Source organism: Lepisosteus platostomus, chromosome 5, assembly GCF_059453375.1.
Source record: "Lepisosteus platostomus isolate fLepPlt1 chromosome 5, fLepPlt1.hap1, whole genome shotgun sequence".
Classification (NCBI taxonomy): domain Eukaryota; kingdom Metazoa; phylum Chordata; class Actinopteri; order Semionotiformes; family Lepisosteidae; genus Lepisosteus; species Lepisosteus platostomus.
The window spans coordinates 23,582,933-23,602,281 of NC_142615.1; the positions used below are offsets into that span (position 1 = coordinate 23,582,933).

The 19,349-nt window shown below is 42.4% G+C and overlaps 3 non-coding genes across 3 annotated transcripts; 2 read left to right on the forward strand and 1 right to left on the reverse strand.

The window, feature by feature from the left end:
• The first annotated feature begins 8,369 nt into the window (after positions 1–8,369).
• Positions 8,370–8,441, forward strand: trnaa-cgc (transfer RNA alanine (anticodon CGC)). Its single transcript has one exon. It is a non-coding gene; the product is annotated as a tRNA-Ala (tRNA).
• A 2,012-nt stretch (positions 8,442–10,453) lies between these two features.
• Positions 10,454–10,525, reverse strand: trnaa-cgc (transfer RNA alanine (anticodon CGC)). The gene has a single exon. It is a non-coding gene; the product is annotated as a tRNA-Ala (tRNA).
• Positions 10,526–12,249: 1,724 nt separating this feature from the next.
• On the forward strand, positions 12,250–12,321 carry trnat-cgu (transfer RNA threonine (anticodon CGU)). Its single transcript has one exon. It is a non-coding gene; the product is annotated as a tRNA-Thr (tRNA).
• Positions 12,322–19,349: the final 7,028 nt, after the last annotated feature.

A 19,349-nucleotide genomic window follows, 5' to 3' on the forward strand; every position in this document is an offset into this window, starting at 1 on the left:
GACCGCAGGCCTAACCCCTGTTTTTTTTTCTCTGACCATTGTCTGCTGTCATGTACAATTTCTATTCCAACAGCTGTTACTGTGGGGAAGGGTGTGTGGAAGCTTGATATTTTGCTTCTGGAAGGTGAGGAAGTGACGCACAGGTTTAGGGAAAGATCTAAGGAATGGCGGTCTTTGTATGACCTGTTTGACACAAGAGCACAGTGGCCGACCCTGCGCTCTGACCCCCAGCTTCTCTCCCTGTCTGTGTGTCTCATGGAGGTAGAAAGACTACAAGCTGTGCAAACTTCCAAATCTTTAACATCATTTCAAGGGTGTATGATAGATCATTCACAAGATCAAATGGCTGTTTATTATTGTAAGAACTGTAGTTCACTACTGTTCTTTTGACTCTTGAGCTTGCATTATACAGCCGTTAAGTGCATTTAGAACCTAAGAGATATCCAACTGATTAACCTGTCTGATGAATGTTAAATGGGTTGTGACTTTTGGCAAAGTTTTTTGCAACATTATTTGTTTCATGAATACCATTCATCTCTATAACAACTTTCCTGTACCCTGAACATATGTTTTAAATTGCTTGATCCCATTTGGTGCAACCTTTCCGTTGTACTCGTAATGTGTTGTTTGCATTAGGAGTGTGTTAAATAAGCAGAAAAGAAGCCCGTTTCTTCTAATGCTTCTGACCTTATACAGTGGTCAGAATCTCTCATCCAAAAGCTGATGAGTGGGAGGGGGGGAAATTAGTGCATAAAAAAACATTAAAGAGCATAAGGGTTTTCATCACATGGACTTGTTTGACTGTTTAGGATTAATGTTTTGGTGCCAGATCAATTAAAGGACAACAACCAGAAACACTGGTTCTCAGACTGAACGCATTCTCCTTCAATAATCTTTTTTACCAACAGGTGAGTGGAGTTGCCATGGGCACCAGAATGGGACCCAGCTATGCCAATATCTTTGTTGGCTGGGTAGAAGAACGCTTCTTCGCTTCCTACACTGGCTATGTCCCTGACCTCTACAAGCGATATATTGATGACTGCGTCAGTGCCGCCACATGCTCCAACGATCAGCTTAAGTGCTTCCTGCACCATTTCACCAACTTCCACCTGTCCCTCAAATATATGGTTAACATATCTTCCACTACTCTTCCGTTTCTGGACATCAACTTCTCCATCAACTACCCCAGACTCTCCACTTCTGTTTATTACAAACCCACGGATTCACACAGCTATCTCTTGTTTTCACCCCAAACATACTAAAAATTCTCTCCCTTTTTCACAGTTCCTTCGGCTACAACAAATATGCAGCAACGACATCGACTTCCAGAATCAAACCCTCAAAATCTACTCCTTTTTCATCAACAGAGGATACCCCAGCAGTGTTATTGACAGGGCCCTTGCCCGAGCCAAAAAAACCCCTCGGACCATCAACCCAATCAGGAACTCCCACCATAACAACCGCATTCCTTTGGTGCTTCCCTAACACACTTCCTATCCCCAGGACTGTTAATGACAACTTTTCCATCCTACAGGATGATCCCTCCATTGGGGCCCTCTTTTCTGACCGCCCCATCATCTCATATCGCCAATCACCTAATCTGCGCAACCTTCGTGTTCACAGCTCCCTTGACCGCTCTCAGCAACCATCCACACCAGGTACTTTCCCCTGCAACAGAGCTCGCTGTATCGCCTGCAAGTACACATCCAACACCACACTCATTCTAGGCCCCTCAGGACAATTCAGGATCACCCAGATGGCATCTTGTACCTCCAGCAACCTTATTTACTGTATCTCTTGCAGTTAATGCCCAGTTTCTCTCTATATTGGAGAAACAGGAAGGAGACTTGGAGACCACTTCAGAGAACATGTCAGGGCTGTGAAGATTGAAGATCTCTCCAAAAACCATTGTTTCTCATTTCACCTCTGATGGCCATGACCACTCTAATCTCTCCGTCTGTGTTCTCAAAGATGGTTTTCTGAACTCATACATTAGAAAGACTACCGAAACCAAACTTATCCTGCAGCTAGGATCACACCTTCCCCCTTCTCTAAACAACAGACTACTATTCTACTAAATTTTCTCCATTCATTGGAAGTTGTATTTCACACCTCTCAACACCTATTCTGACTTCACACCTCTTGATTGCCCTCTCTTTCTGTCCCCTGCTCCCATCTCTCACTCCTCCTCCCTCCCAGCCTTTGTTCTCCCACTACATTACCTTTGCCTACTGCCTTTTCTTTCTCACACCTGAATAAGGCTCCACAGCAGAAACATTGTTTTCTCTCTTCTTTTTTTTTCAGCATGGAATAAACCTATTACTTGTTCCTTAACAACCGGAAACAATATCGGTCTTTCCAGAGCTGTAAGTAGTCATTCCAAGTTTATTAACTTGTCTCTGTGCTTGTATGTACTCTTCAATAGCCACTGATGTTATTTACAGCAACTATTTTTAAAAATAAATTAGCATTTTTTTGGACTTCCTTTAAAGAATTGGCACATTTGGCAGAGCGGTGGGTCTGTGGCTGTTGGCTGCACCTGTGGCTGGAAGGTTGCTGGTTTACATCTCACGGTCGGCAGAGGAATCCTACTGTCACGGACGTCCAAAGGGACTCACTGTGGGGAGCAGGAGAGCGGAAAAAGACCCATATGCGTAGCGGCAAGACGGGAAAAAGGCCCGGGCTCATTAGTGCAAAGAGTTCAGGAATGCCGTATAGAAACCTATGCCCTCAGGGAGCGGACGTGGGGCGCCCTGGTGCTAGGCGGGTCTCAGGACATCCGAACGTCAATGCTGAGCGAGGACAGAGTGCAAGACCCGGAAATATATAGCCCAAGGGAAAGAGAAAGACCGGAAGGACAGCAGACCGGAAACTAGGGACGGGACAGAGAAGGAGCGCCCTAGTTCCTAGGAGGGCGTGACACCTACTCCATTGGGCTCCTGAACAAGGCCCTTAACCCCAACTGCTCCAGGGGTGCCGTATAAATGGCTGACCCTGTGCTCTGACCCCCAGCTTCTCTCCCTGTATGTGTGATTCAAGGAGAGCAAGCTGGGGTACGCAAAATAGGAATTCCTAATGCAAGAAATTGTATATGGTCAATACAGTGATCATATCTTATTGGCACATGGTAATCTCCAAGGAACAAGTAATAGGTTTATTCCATGCTGAAAAGAGAAGAAGAAAACACAATGTTTTGACCATGGAGCCTTCTTCAGTTATGATTTGATTTTTTACAATCATACCCACACAAACTTTGCAATTTTTAAAAATCTTGCAAACACAACCCAGATATGTTGACTTAAAAAAACAAAACAATCTGGGGGGTATTTTTTTTTAAGAAACACATACTTCTTTTCTAGTTTTTTATGTGGCTGTGACTGTCAGAAATCCTCAGTGAAAAGGTATGCAGATCCTGTGCAGATGTAAGTAGTTATTGAGACAGGCGAACAACCCAGAACGTCAGGCGAGGTCCAAGGTCGAGAGGCAAAAGAGAGTCCATAACCAGTAAGCGAGATTCAGAGTAAACGCGAGGTAGAGCTCTCAAAGAGAAGACTCAATACCGAGTAGCGGGAAGCGGGTTTGAATGGTTAAAACAGTGCTGCTTGCCGCACAGTAGAGCATGTGCTGGTGGATTAACACATGTTGATCTCCACCAGTTGGCTGGTGGTCGTGACATTGACAGAATGCTGTTTTGTGATTGATGCTATATCAAAATATAGGGTCCCTCAAAAATTAAACACAGAAATAAAAACATTGAATGGATTTGTACATCTGTTGCACTCCTACACTATTAACATCCATTGGGAGTTGAATTTCAATTATGTTTCCACTTCATTCAGATGTGTTCCCTATTTTTCAGATTGTTGGCAATGCCACATGTTAAAGGAGGACAGAGAAGTAGGAGGCCAGACCTGTGGCTGGTGGAGTAGGGAATTAGATCAAAGAATTTCTGAAGTTTTTTAAGCTAGAAAAAAAAATTAGGTGGCATGACAATATGTGGTCAACACTGTCAAACAGAGTCCTTGGAGAGGATTGCTCCAGCAACAAGAAATGGTTATCAGTGATTTGGCATGAAGATAGAAAAAAAGTAAGAACCCAAGTGCTTAGGGCGCAGAAGGAGGTGAGTATTGGTAAGGATTCAAAACCAGATGACAGTATACAATCTATAGTCCATATTTCAAGTCAAAGTGAGAGACATAGTTTGGAAGGCAACACAGAGCTCAGAAGTTCATCAGGAGATACAGAAGATGCATGGGCTGCACACGGCAGCACAGACAGTGGTGACATGTTTGAAGGAGAAAAAATCTGTGTAGAATCAGAAAAAAAGCCTGAAGAGCACAGTGAATATTCCCAGGGGGAAAGCTTACCTGGGACATCACCTCAGGATAAAAGGGGATTAAGAAAGATTATGTCTGTGCCTAAAACTTTCCAAGTATGTCTGAAGGCTGAACAATGGAGAATAATACCACCTTTAAAAGGTACATCTAAACTAAGATGATCATGGACCCATATCTTATATAGAGAGTTCAGGAAGATAAATCCTTGCTGCCCAATAGCCTTAAAATACCAATACATCAGGAAAGAGAACAGCAGAAAAAAAACTTTCTTATAATTAAAGCAGTCTGTACTTTCAGTTCCTACCTTCAGTACCTTCAGTTCAGTACTTTCAGTTCCTGTAATGTAAAATACACAATGACAACAAGACAAACCAATGGGCAATGATGACATCACAATTGATGTTGTACTAGTAGGGCAAATACAACACAGTGAAAGGGAAACACAATTTCGACAGGCACGTCAGCCTTATCGTTGAAAGATTGCCCGTGCCCTCACAAAAGGAATCAGCAATGTGTACTACAGGCAGCTGAGCAGAACTCCGCTTGCTGAAATTGCAGCAGCCAATTTATCTAGGGCTCACAAGCAAGTATTAAACTTGCTTGGCAAGTTCGGCATTTCATTTATTCTGCGGAAACATCGTATCGGAATGAACTGCCCGAGATAAAAGAGTAATTGCGGCTTCAGGTTGTTTTTACAGAGCATTGCGTTGTTCTGTTCATGCTGACTACACGCTTAAAAGTAGTCATTTACTGCAAGCGTTGCTTTTCCAGGTTTTTCTGAAATTCCTCGCATTTGAGCCAGCACTAAAATATTTCATTCCCGTCGGTGAATACATCGTGGAAACGGTATTTGCAACGGAATGCTGTCACATACAGTATGAAACCTTTTTGTTATTCGGTTCTGAAGTTTGAAAATGAAAATAAAACGGGGGTCACTTCATAGGCTTGTAAGAAGTCCAAGCAGCATAAAAAATCGCGAATTCTCACAAATTGCATTGTGCTGCACCTTTCTTTTGCTGCTTTTATAAATCTGCCTTAAACATTTGAATGCATACCTTACTGCTGCTAATCACATTCACGTGTTTACGAAGCTTTTTTTCTGTCCGTTATGTTTTTGCTAAGCAGTTTCTCCGTTTTCATCGTACTGTGATTGTCAGCGAGCACAACAAGACTGAAACAGTGTAAAGGCAGGTAAAAAAGACAGGGTAAAACGGCTGATTGTCGGGAGTGGGATTTGAACCCATGCCTCTATTTGGAGAGCGAAACACAAAGCTTATAAGACACGAAGTTGTGAATTTGCTGTTTTAAACTGCTCGACTATCCTGAAAAATGTGTGCTGATTGCACCAGTCACATGCAATTTTCCACAACTTTAGGACGATTGATACGACTGGACTAACACAATTTGTGGCGTTCAGCATGACATGGAAAACGGTAGCGGAGCATTCGGGTCCGGACTACCAGACTCAGAAACAGTTTTTACCCCCGCACTATCAAACTATTAAACTCCCAGCCTCTCTCACTCTCTCCTCACCTCTCACCTATGATCTGAACCTCACAGTGCCTTCTTTCTTACCAAAAACCCAAACACACATTGAAAATCTACCTCTACCATACATGTCAAAAGCTCACTCCCCATCATTTCTATCCCTTTATTTCATTCTTTTGATGCATGTTTTTGCACATAACCTGTTACCTTTTTGTTGTTTTGCACACTGCCTGTTGTTTTTTGCACATTGGCTGTTGTCTTTCTTTTGTTATACAATTGTATTGTTGTTGTGTTGTTGTGTTTTTTTCTTTGTACTACTTATGTCCGAGAGCTAGCTAAATAGCATTTCGTTATACCATATACCTGTGTATGAGTATAATGACAATAAACTTGGACTTGAACTTGAATTTGACATAGTCTTGCAGGCAGTATATTATTTTATCGTTTACTCGTTTAAAAAAACATGGTCTTCTTGTTCCTAAGTCAGATTTTTAGTGCTTTCGAACGTTACTTCCAACCTGGACTGACAGCTCACCCGATCTGTTTGTGATCAGACCATGGAGTCGGGGGCTGTACCAAGCGCACGTTCCTTCCCAATGCTGAGGCGATCATTCGGAAGATGGGTGTGAAGAGAGACAAGTTTTGTTGACTAAAAATCAAGGCAGGATATGCACTAATCACTGGCAACAGTCATGTTTTCGTACGATTGAGACTCCCACATTGCTAGTTTTTTTGAAGACTTTGAAACAGGCACAGGTGGGGTTTGAAACCACAGCCTTCGGTTTACGAGACTGACACCTTACCACTTGGCCACGGCACCTTCAAGCAAATCTAGGAATAATGTTGTTCAAATTATTTTTTTTCTGAATCTGGTTTACATCGCCTGGAGGTAGCAACAACAATAAAAGGGATACTTAACAAGGAGATACGCTGTAGCAGTGTGACTCCAACAGATGCTCCTGAAGAGGCTCAAGGTTTAAGCCAGCTCCTTAGAGCGCTCGGCCGTGTTACTTTCAACAGCGGCTCTTCAGCTCTTGTTTGACCTAGTGGTTTTATAACGTGTGGAAACGACCGCAGCTTCGTTTTCTGAGATGCTTTCTCTCACGTGGTGAAATCTCGACCTTTTTGGCATCTCTGGCTTTTGTTCTTCTGTAGAGCAGGCTTTCACACCTCTGCTTATAGTGCCCTTGAAGTCATTTTATTTTTACAGGAAGACGCATTCCCTAACGATCTCTCCTGTTTTAGAAATGTTTCATAAGGCGTGTTTGATTCAACGGACAAACAGTATACTAATTGTACAATGCAGATCTATGCGGCATTCGTACTGTCTTTGACTGGGATTCTGAAATACTTCTTGAAAAGGTATTCAGATTTTCTTGAACCTATAATAAAAACACAGACCTGAAACTCCCTAGCTTCCAATCTCTGATGTTGCTGTCCTTAAACTCGGACGTGATGTTCTGCAGACGTGCAGTGTGCCTTTACTCTCGTTGTTTTCAAAACGACCTCCGTTGTCGGGCGCAGTTAAAGTGGAACTGGCCTGACTGCACAGGAAAGTACGGAATGATAAAATGTTTCTACGGCTCAAAATGTCCCCTTAGACCCTCGTCATGTCTCTGTGAGGAACGGGCAGGTAGAGAGGTTTAACAGATGCTCATGATGTTTCACACGGGTGTTACCTGTTGTAGTGTTTCAAAAGATGTGTTAGCGGACCACAGATTATCTTGAAAAGATTTGGGTTTGCACTGGCTGGGATTCAAACCTGACTCAATTATTTGGAAGGCGCCTGTACCACCAACGCACTTCCGAGAAGCACCTGCAAATTATCACACTCCTCTCTCTCACCTACAAAGTTATGGAGACACAGACGTCCAATGAAAGCTCAAGGCTCCACTCAAGGCTTTATTCACTCAAGGCTCCACTCTTTTGTTGTGATGTCATTTTAATTAATATTAGCTTTGATAAGGTGTCATTTTTGCCTCTTAAAGGTAAAGTCTGCTCCTTTCTTCCTGGTATAGAAAGAACGTGTTCCATCTTTGTTTAAAAACACCACTAAAAGTAAATTATTCAGCTCTACCGCCTGTGTGCATTGACAAGACACCTCAAAAGGACATATTAAATAAGAACACGATCCTTCCTGTTACCATTCCTGTGGTTGGGGCGTCGTTTCACCCTTTTACATTAAATCATCAGCACTGCTGTTTTTCTATGCATAGTTTAATCAAGAGCACTTAAAAGATGCAAAAAGCTTACAAATAAAATAGAATTGAAAGACAGTCGAGTAAGGAGGTAGAAAAAAAGCACACCCCCGTCTGGGAATCAACCACCGTCGCCCATGTAACTGGATGCAAAAATAACAGATTAATTTGTGCACAGTCTCTTGAAGCTTCGATGCCATTATTTTTCCTTCCTTATTTTTTCATTCCTATGAATTTACTCTGTAGTAGAAGAAACGCGAAAGTGGGAAACTGCAGACATTCTTCATGAGTGGTGTGATCAGTGAGCCTTTGCACATCTCTAAGTAATTCCGTAAACTTTTTCATCGGGGATGTAGCTCAGTGGTAGCGCGCATGCTTCGCATGTATGAGGTCCCGGGTTCAATCCCTGGCATCTCCAGGTGCTTTATATTACAGTACTCACATCGCAATCTTCTGGTGAGTGAGAACTCTTTGCTTGTGTTCAGAGAGAGCCAGGTTTACACAATTAAATGCAGGCACACTCGACGTGCTGCAGAGTTGCGCTGCTGTCTTAAATGTACCTCTTTTAGTTCTGTTAAATCCTAAATTATTTGAACTAATAATTTAGTTCAAATTCAGGAAATCCTGAGATTGCTTCACACTTGTCATGGCTGTTGCAGAAAACACCTGTTGAATCTCACCCGGGATTTCCTGAGAGATCATTCAGCGAGCGAATCCTCCTTCTGAACTCCGCATTAAACTGAAAGCTTCACGAACTCCTCACTGCGTGTCCTGTACTGTTACAAGTGCTGTCGTGTAGATGTGAAGCACAGCCATAAACACACTTTGAACTTTTTCCGTTTATTAAGGAAAATGCAAAAGAGCATGACAAGTATTGAACGTATAAAATATCCATGGCACAACTGGAGAAAGTACTGAAGGACTACACATCGACTTTTGATCATTACAAGAGATTCAAGAAACACAACCGTCCGCACCTGGGTTTGGATCCTGAACGCTTGAGTTAAAAGAACATAAGCGACGGATATGACCTATAAACTCTCTGAATTGTCTTATAGTTTATGAAATAAAACAATTTCTTAATAAATTCTAACTGTTGATAGACGATTTATTGAATTTTAACAAAATCACAATTACAAACTTTTTCGGTTAAACTGTTATTCACTTACTCTAACGTAAATAAACGTTAGTGTCTTCCGGTGTGTGAGCCAATTTCTCCAAAAAATATTTGTTAGTCTGTCGGGAGGCTGTGCAAGGTGTTAAGAAATAGAATTTCGAAAAGTCAAGCTCCCTAAGCTGAACATCAAGGCTGTTTTCTCTTATGAAGCATTTCTAAAACAGGAGAGATCGTTAGGGAATGCGTCTTCCTGTAAAAATAAAATGACTTCAAGGGCACTAAAAGCAGAGGTGTGAAAGCCTGCTCTACAGAAGAACTACAGCCAGAGATGCCAAAGAGGTCGAGATTTCACCACGTGAGAGAAAGCATCTCAGAAAACGAAGCTGCGGTCAATTCCACGCGTTATAAAAACACTAGGTCAAACAACAAGAGCTGAAGAGCCGCTGTTGAGAGTAACGTGGCCGAGTGCTCTAAGGAGCTGGCTTAAACCTCTAGCCTCTTCAGGAGCATCTGTTGGAGTCGCACTGCTACAGCGTATCTCCTTGTTAAGTATCCCTTTTATTGTTGTTGCTGCCTCCAGGCGATGTAAACCAGATTCAGAAAAAAATAATTTGAACAACATTATTCCCATATTTTCTCGAAGGTGCGGTGGCCAAGTGGTAAGGCGTCGGTTTTGTAAACCGAAGATCGTGGGTTCACCCCACCCGTGCCTGTTTCATTTGTCTCCACTTTCCTTTAGTTTCAAAGTCTTCAAAAAAACTCGCAATGTAGGAGTCTCAATAGTAAGAGAGCATAACTGTCGCCAGTGATTAGTATTCTAGCATATCCTGCCTTGTTTTTTAGTCGACAAAGCTTGTCTCTCTTCACAACCATCTTCTGAATGATCGCCTCAGCATTGGGAAGGAACGTGCGCTTGGTACACATCTACACATCTACACGACAGCACTTGTAACAGTACAGGACACGCAGTGAGGAGTTCGTGAAGCTTTCAGTTTAATGCGGAGTTCAGAAGGAGGATTCGCTCGCTGAATGATCTCTCAGGAAATCCCGGGTGAGATTCAACAGGTGTTTTCTGCAACAGCCATGACAAGTGTGAAGCAATCTCAGGATTTCCTGAATTTGAACTAAATTATTAGTTCAAATAATTTAGGATTTAACAGAACTAAAAGAGGTACATTTAAGACAGCAGCGCAACTCTGCAGCACGTCGAGTGTGCCTGCATTTAATTGTGTAAACCTGGCTCTCTCTGAACACAAGCAAAGAGTTCTCACTCACCAGAAGATTGCGATGTGAGTACTGTAATATAAAGCACCTGGAGATGCCAGGGATTGAACCCGGGACCTCATACATGCGAAGCATGCGCGCTACCACTGAGCTACATCCCCGATGAAAAAGTTTACGGAATTACTTAGAGATGTGCAAAGGCTCACTGATCACACCACTCATGAAGAATGTCTGCAGTTTCCCACTTTCGCGTTTCTTCTACTACAGAGTAAATTCATAGGAATGAAAAAATAAGGAAGGAAAAATAATGGCATCGAAGCTTCAAGAGACTGTGCACAAATTAATCTGTTATTTTTGCATCCAGTTACATGGGCGACGGTGGTTGATTCCCAGACGGGGGAGTGCTTTTTTTCTACCTCCTTACTCGACTGTCTTTCAATTCTATTTTATTTGTAAGCTTTTTGCATCTTTTAAGTGCTCTTGATTAAACTATGCATAGAAAAACAGCAGTGCTGATGATTTAATGTAAAAGGGTGAAACGACGCCCCAACCACAGGAATGGTAACAGGAAGGATCGTGTTCTTATTTAATATGTCCTTTTGAGGTGTCTTGTCAATGCACACAGGCGGTAGAGCTGAATAATTTACTTTTAGTGGTGTTTTTAAACAAAGATGGAACACGTTCTTTCTATACCAGGAAGAAAGGAGCAGACTTTACCTTTAAGAGGCAAAAATGACACCTTATCAAAGCTAATATTAATTAAAATGACATCACAACAAAAGAGTGGAGCCTTGAGTGAATAAAGCCTTGAGTGGAGCCTTGAGCTTTCATTGGACGTCTGTGTCTCCATAACTTTGTAGGTGAGAGAGAGGAGTGTGATAATTTGCAGGTGCTTCTCGGAAGTGCGTTGGTGGTACAGGCGCCTTCCAAATAATTGAGTCAGGTTTGAATCCCAGCCAGTGCAAACCCAAATCTTTTCAAGATAATCTGTGGTCCGCTAACACATCTTTTGAAACACTACAACAGGTAACACCCGTGTGAAACATCATGAGCATCTGTTAAACCTCTCTACCTGCCCGTTCCTCACAGAGACATGACGAGGGTCTAAGGGGACATTTTGAGCCGTAGAAACATTTTATCATTCCGTACTTTCCTGTGCAGTCAGGCCAGTTCCACTTTAACTGCGCCCGACAACGGAGGTCGTTTTGAAAACAACGAGAGTAAAGGCACACTGCACGTCTGCAGAACATCACGTCCGAGTTTAAGGACAGCAACATCAGAGATTGGAAGCTAGGGAGTTTCAGGTCTGTGTTTTTATTATAGGTTCAAGAAAATCTGAATACCTTTTCAAGAAGTATTTCAGAATCCCAGTCAAAGACAGTACGAATGCCGCATAGATCTGCATTGTACAATTAGTATACTGTTTGTCCGTTGAATCAAACACGCCTTATGAAACATTTCTAAAACAGGAGAGATCGTTAGGGAATGCGTCTTCCTGTAAAAATAAAATGACTTCAAGGGCACTATAAGCAGAGGTGTGAAAGCCTGCTCTACAGAAGAACAAAAGCCAGAGATGCCAAAAAGGTCGAGATTTCACCACGTGAGAGAAAGCATCTCAGAAAACGAAGCTGCGGTCGTTTCCACACGTTATAAAACCACTAGGTCAAACAAGAGCTGAAGAGCCGCTGTTGAAAGTAACACGGCCGAGCGCTCTAAGGAGCTGGCTTAAACCTTGAGCCTCTTCAGGAGCATCTGTTGGAGTCACACTGCTACAGCGTATCTCCTTGTTAAGTATCCCTTTTATTGTTGTTGCTACCTCCAGGCGATGTAAACCAGATTCAGAAAAAAAATAATTTGAACAACATTATTCCTAGATTTGCTTGAAGGTGCCGTGGCCAAGTGGTAAGGTGTCGGTCTCGTAAACCGAAGGCTGTGGTTTCAAACCCCACCTGTGCCTGTTTCAAAGTCTTCAAAAAAACTAGCAATGTGGGAGTCTCAATCGTACGAAAACATGACTGTTGCCAGTGATTAGTGCATATCCTGCCTTGATTTTTAGTCAACAAAACTTGTCTCTCTTCACACCCATCTTCCGAATGATCGCCTCAGCATTGGGAAGGAACGTGCGCTTGGTACAGCCCCCGACTCCATGGTCTGATCACAAACAGATCGGGTGAGCTGTCAGTCCAGGTTGGAAGTAACGTTCGAAAGCACTAAAAATCTGACTTAGGAACAAGAAGACCATGTTTTTTTAAACGAGTAAACGATAAAATAATATACTGCCTGCAAGACTATGTCAAATTCAAGTTCAAGTCCAAGTTTATTGTCATTATACTCATACACAGGTATATGGTATAACGAAATGCTATTTAGCTAGCTCTCGGACATAAGTAGTACAAAGAAAAAAACACAACAACAATACAATTGTATAACAAAAGAAAGACAACAGCCAATGTGCAAAAAACAACAGGCAGTGTGCAAAACAACAAAAAGGTAACAGGTTATGTGCAAAAACATGCATCAAAAGAATGAAATAAAGGGATAGAAATGATGGGGAGTGAGCTTTTGACATGTATGGTAGAGGTAGATTTTCAATGTGTGTTTGGGTTTTTGGTAAGAAAGAAGGCACTGTGAGGTTCAGATCATAGGTGAGAGGTGAGGAGAGAGTGAGAGAGGCTGGGAGTTTAATAGTTTGATAGTGCGGGGGTAAAAACTGTTTCTGAGTCTGGTAGTCCGGACCCGAATGCTCCGCTACCGTTTTCCATGTCATGCTGAACGCCACAAATTGTGTTAGTCCAGTCGTATCAATCGTCCTAAAGTTGTGGAAAATTGCATGTGACTGGTGCAATCAGCACACATTTTTCAGGATAGTCGAGCAGTTTAAAACAGCAAATTCACAACTTCGTGTCTTATAAGCTTTGTGTTTCGCTCTCCAAATAGAGGCATGGGTTCAAATCCCACTCCCGACAATCAGCCGTTTTACCCTGTCTTTTTTACCTGTCTTTACACTGTTTCAGTCTTGTTGTGCTCGCTGACAATCACAGTACGATGAAAACGGAGAAACTGCTTAGCAAAAACATAACGGACAGAAAAAAAGCTTCGTAAACACGTGAATGTGATTAGCAGCAGTAAGGTATGCATTCAAATGTTTAAGGCAGATTTATAAAAGCAGCAAAAGAAAGGTGCAGCACAATGCAATTTGTGAGAATTCGCGATTTTTTATGCTGCTTGGACTTCTTACAAGCCTATGAAGTGACCCCCGTTTTATTTTCATTTTCAAACTTCAGAACCGAATAACAAAAAGGTTTCATACTGTATGTGACAGCATTCCGTTGCAAATACCGTTTCCACGATGTATTCACCGACGGGAATGAAATATTTTAGTGCTGGCTCAAATGCGAGGAATTTCAGAAAAACCTGGAAAAGCAACGCTTGCAGTAAATGACTACTTTTAAGCGTGTAGTCAGCATGAACAGAACAACGCAATGCTCTGTAAAAACAACCTGAAGCCGCAATTACTCTTTTATCTCGGGCAGTTCATTCCGATACGATGTTTCCGCAGAATAAATGAAATGCCGAACTTGCCAAGCAAGTTTAATACTTGCTTGTGAGCCCTAGATAAATTGGCTGCTGCAATTTCAGCAAGCGGAGTTCTGCTCAGCTGCCTGTAGTACACATTGCTGATTCCTTTTGTGAGGGCACGGGCAATCTTTCAACGATAAGGCTGACGTGCCTGTCGAAATTGTGTTTCCCTTTCACTGTGTTGTATTTGCCCTACTAGTACAACATCAATTGTGATGTCATCATTGCCCATTGGTTTGTCTTGTTGTCATTGTGTATTTTACATTACAGGAACTGAAAGTACTGAACTGAAGGTACTGAAGGTAGGAACTGAAAGTACAGACTGCTTTAATTATAAGAAAGTTTTTTTTCTGCTGTTCTCTTTCCTGATGTATTGGTATTTTAAGGCTATTGGGCAGCAAGGATTTATCTTCCTGAACTCTCTATATAAGATATGGGTCCATGATCATCTTAGTTTAGATGTACCTTTTAAAGGTGGTATTATTCTCCATTGTTCAGCCTTCAGACATACTTGGAAAGTTTTAGGCACAGACATAATCTTTCTTAATCCCCTTTTATCCTGAGGTGATGTCCCAGGTAAGCTTTCCCCCTGGGAATATTCACTGTGCTCTTCAGGCTTTTTTTCTGATTCTACACAGATTTTTTCTCCTTCAAACATGTCACCACTGTCTGTGCTGCCGTGTGCAGCCCATGCATCTTCTGTATCTCCTGATGAACTTCTGAGCTCTGTGTTGCCTTCCAAACTATGTCTCTCACTTTGACTTGAAATATGGACTATAGATTGTATACTGTCATCTGGTTTTGAATCCTTACCAATACTCACCTCCTTCTGCGCCCTAAGCACTTGGGTTCTTACTTTTTTTCTATCTTCATGCCAAATCACTGATAACCATTTCTTGTTGCTGGAGCAATCCTCTCCAAGGACTCTGTTTGACAGTGTTGACCACATATTGTCATGCCACCTAATTTTTTTTTCTAGCTTAAAAAACTTCAGAAATTCTTTGATCTAATTCCCTACTCCACCAGCCACAGGTCTGGCCTCCTACTTCTCTGTCCTCCTTTAACATGTGGCATTGCCAACAATCTGAAAAATAGGGAACACATCTGAATGAAGTGGAAACATAATTGAAATTCAACTCCCAATGGATGTTAATAGTGTAGGAGTGCAACAGATGTACAAATCCATTCAATGTTTTTATTTCTGTGTTTAATTTTTGAGGGACCCTATATTTTGATATAGCATCAATCACAAAACAGCATTCTGTCAATGTCACGACCACCAGCCAACTGGTGGAGATCAACATGTGTTAATCCACCAGCACATGCTCTACTGTGCGGCAAGCAGCACTGTTTTAACCATTCAAACCCGCTTCCCGCTACTCGGTATTGAGTCTTCTCTTTGAGAGCTCTACCTCGCGTTTACTCTGAATCTCGCTTACTGGTTATGGACTCTCTTTTGCCTCTCGACCTTGGACCTCGCCTGACGTTCTGGGTTGTTCGCCTGTCTCAATAACTACTTACATCTGCACAGGATCTGCATACCTTTTCACTGAGGATTTCTGACAGTCACAGCCACATAAAAAACTAGAAAAGAAGTATGTGTTTCTTAAAAAAAAATACCCCCCAGATTGTTTTGTTTTTTTAAGTCAACATATCTGGGTTGTGTTTGCAAGATTTTTAAAAATTGCAAAGTTTGTGTGGGTATGATTGTAAAAAATCAAATCATAACTGAAGAAGGCTCCATGGTCAAAACATTGTGTTTTCTTCTTCTCTTTTCAGCATGGAATAAACCTATTACTTGTTCCTTGGAGATTACCATGTGCCAATAAGATATGATCACTGTATTGACCATATACAATTTCTTGCATTAGGAATTCCTATTTTGCGTACCCCAGCTTGCTCTCCTTGAATCACACATACAGGGAGAGAAGCTGGGGGTCAGAGCACAGGGTCAGCCATTTATACGGCACCCCTGGAGCAGTTGGGGTTAAGGGCCTTGTTCAGGAGCCCAATGGAGTAGGTGTCAGCCCTGTCCCGTCCTTAGTTTCCGGTCTGCTGTCCTTCTGGTCTTTCTCTTTCCCTTGGGCTATATATTCTGGGTCTTGCACTCTGTCCTCACTCAGCATTGACGTTCGGATGTCCTGAGACCCGCCTAGCACCAGGGCGCCCCACGTCCGCTCCCTGAGGGCATAGGTTTCTATACGGCATTCCTGAACTCTTTGCACTAATGAGCCCGGGCCTTTTTCCCGTCTTGCCACTACGCATATGGGTCTTTTTCCGCTCTCCTGCTCCCCACGGTGAGTCCCTTTGGACGTCCGTGACAGTAGGATTCCTCTGCCGACTGTGGGATGTAAACCAGCAACCTTCCAGCCACAGGTGCAGATCCTTAGCCACAGAGCCACCGCTCTGCCAAATGTGCCAATTCTTTAAAGGAAGTCCAAAAAAATGCTAATTTATTTTTAAAAATAGTTGCTGTAAATAACATCGGTGGCTATTGAAGAGTACATACAAGCACAGAGACAAGTTAATAAACTTGGAATGACTACTTACAGCTCTGGAAAGTCCGAAGATATTGTTTCTGGTTGTTTAGGAACAAGTAATAGGTTTATTCCATGCTGAAAAAAAAAGAAGAGAGAAAACAATGTTTCGGCTGTGGAGCCTTCTTCAGTTGTGAGAGAGAGAAGGCAGTAGGCAAAGGTAATGTAGTGGGAGAACAAAGGCTGGGAGGGAGGAGGAGTGAGAGATGGGAGCAGGGGACAGAAAGAGAGGGCAATCAAGAGGTGTGAAGTCAGAATAGGTGTTGAGAGGTGTGAAATACAACTTCCAATGAATGGAGAAAATTTAGTAGAATAGTAGTCTGTTGTTTAGAGAAGGGGGAAGGTGTGATCCTAGCTGCAGGATAAGTTTGGTTTTGGTAGTCTTTCTAATGTATGAGTTCAGAAAACCATCTTTGAGAACACAGACGGAGAGATTAGAGTGGTCATGGCCATCAGAGGTGAAATGAGAAACAATGGTTTTTGGAGAGATCTTCAATCTTCACAGCCCTGACATGTTCTCTGAAGCGGTCTCCAAGTCTCCTTCCTGTTTCTCCAATATAGAGAGAAACTGGGCATTTACTGCAAGAGATACAGTAAATAAGGTTGCTGGAGGTACAAGATGCCATCTGGGTGATACAGAATTGTCCTGAGGGGCCTTGAATGAGTGTGGTGTTGGATGTGTACTTGCAGGCGATACAGCGAGCTCTGTTGCAGGGGAAAGTACCTGGTGTGGATGGTTGCTGAGAGCGGTCAAGGGAGCTGTGAAAACGAAGGTTGCGCAGATTAGGTGATTGGCGATATGAGATGATTGGGCGGTCAGAAAAGAGGGCCCCAATGGAGGAATCATCCTGTAGGATGGAAAAGTTGTCGTTAACAGTCCTGGGGATAGGAAGTGTGTTAGGGAAGCACCAAAGGAATGCGGTTGTTATGGTGGGAGTTCCTGATTGGGTTGATGGTCCGAGGGGTGTTTTTGGCTCGGGCAAAGGCCCTGTCAATAACACTGCTGGGGTATCCTCTGTTGATGAAAAAGGAGTAGATTTTGAGGGTTTGATTCTGGAAGTCGATGTCGTTGCTGCATATTTGTTGTAGCCGAAGGAACTGTGAAAAAGGGAGAGAATTTTTAGTATGTTTGGGGTGAAAACAAGAGATAGCTGTGTGAATCCGTGGGTTTGTAATAAACAGAAGTGGAGAGTCTGGGGTAGTTGATGGAGAAGTTGATGTCCAGAAACGGAAGAGTAGTGGAAGATATGTTAACCATATATTTGAGGGACAGGTGGAAGTTGGTGAAATGGTGCAGGAAGCACTTAAGCTGATCGTTGGAGCATGTGGCGGCACTGACGCAGTCATCAATATATCGCTTGTAGAGGTCAGGGACATAGCCAGTGTAGGAAGCGAAGAAGCGTTCTTCTACCCAGCCAACAAAGATATTGGCATAGCTGGGTCCCATTCTGGTGCCCATGGCAACTCCACTCACCTGTTGGTAAAAAAGATTATTGAAGGAGAATGCGTTCATTCTGAGAACCAGTGTTTCTGGTTGTTGTCCTTTAATTGATCTGGCACCGAAACATTAATCCTAAACAGTCAAACAAGTCCATGTGATGAAAACCCTTATGCTCTTTAATGTTTTTTTACGCACTAATTTCCCCCCCTCCCACTCATCAGCTTTTGGATGAGAGATTCTGACCACTGTATAAGATCAGAAGCAGTAGAAGAAACGGGCTTCTTTTCTGCTTATTTAACACACTCCTAATGCAAACAACACATTACGAGTACAACGGAAAGGTTGCACCAAATGGGATCAAGCAATTTAAAACATATGTTCAGGGTACAGGAAAGTTGTTATATAGATGAATGGTATTCATGAAACAAATAATGTTGCAAAAAACTTTGCCAAATGTCACAACCCATTTAACATTCATCAGACAGGTTAATCAGTTGGATATCTCTTAGGTTCTAAATGCACTTAACGGCTGTATAATGCAAGCAAAAGAGTAAAAAGAACAGTAGTGAACTACAGTTCTTACAATAATAAACAGCCATTTGATCTTGTGAATGATCTATCATACACCCTTGAAATGATGTTAAAGATTTGGAAGTTTGCACAGCTTGTAGTCTTTCTAACTCCATGAGACACACAGACATGGAGAGAAGCTGGGGGTCAGAGCGCAGGGTCGGCCACTGTGCTCTTGTGTCAAACAGGTCATACAAAGACCGCCATTCCTTATATCTTTCCCTGAATCTGTGCGTCACTTCCTCACCTTCCAGAAGCAAAATATCGAGCTTCCACACATCCTTCCCCACAGTAACAGCTGTTGGAATAGAAATTGTACATGACAGCAGACAATGGTCAGAGAAAAAAAAACAGGGGTTAGGCCTGCGGTCGTGCAAGTAAAATCACGTATCAAACAAAATGCGTGAGGCTTGGGTCCCATTAGACTAGTCCCATGTGAAACCTGCCCTCCCCTGACTATGAAGTTTGAAGCCATCTTTCAGTTTAAAATCTTTACATAATGTTTGCAATAATATTGATGATTTATCAAATTGGACCCGTCTCTTGCCCCTCATTCTGCCTTCTCTTTCTAAAAGAGAATTAAAATCCCCAGCTAAAACCACTGGTTCCCATCCCAATAAATATACTCAGTTCCTGAATTAGGACATATCTGTCATGTGAGCAACTCAGACAATATATCTTTAAGAGTTTAAATTAGACATTCATGAAACCCAGATACACCACCAGTGCTCTCCCTGGTTTCACTACAAGGTGCTGACGTACCTCTACCATCTTATTTTTAATTAGAACAGCTATACCATCAGATTTATTTTCTTTGGACCCACTCCAGATTGATGGGCCCAATGTCCCCAGTTCTTC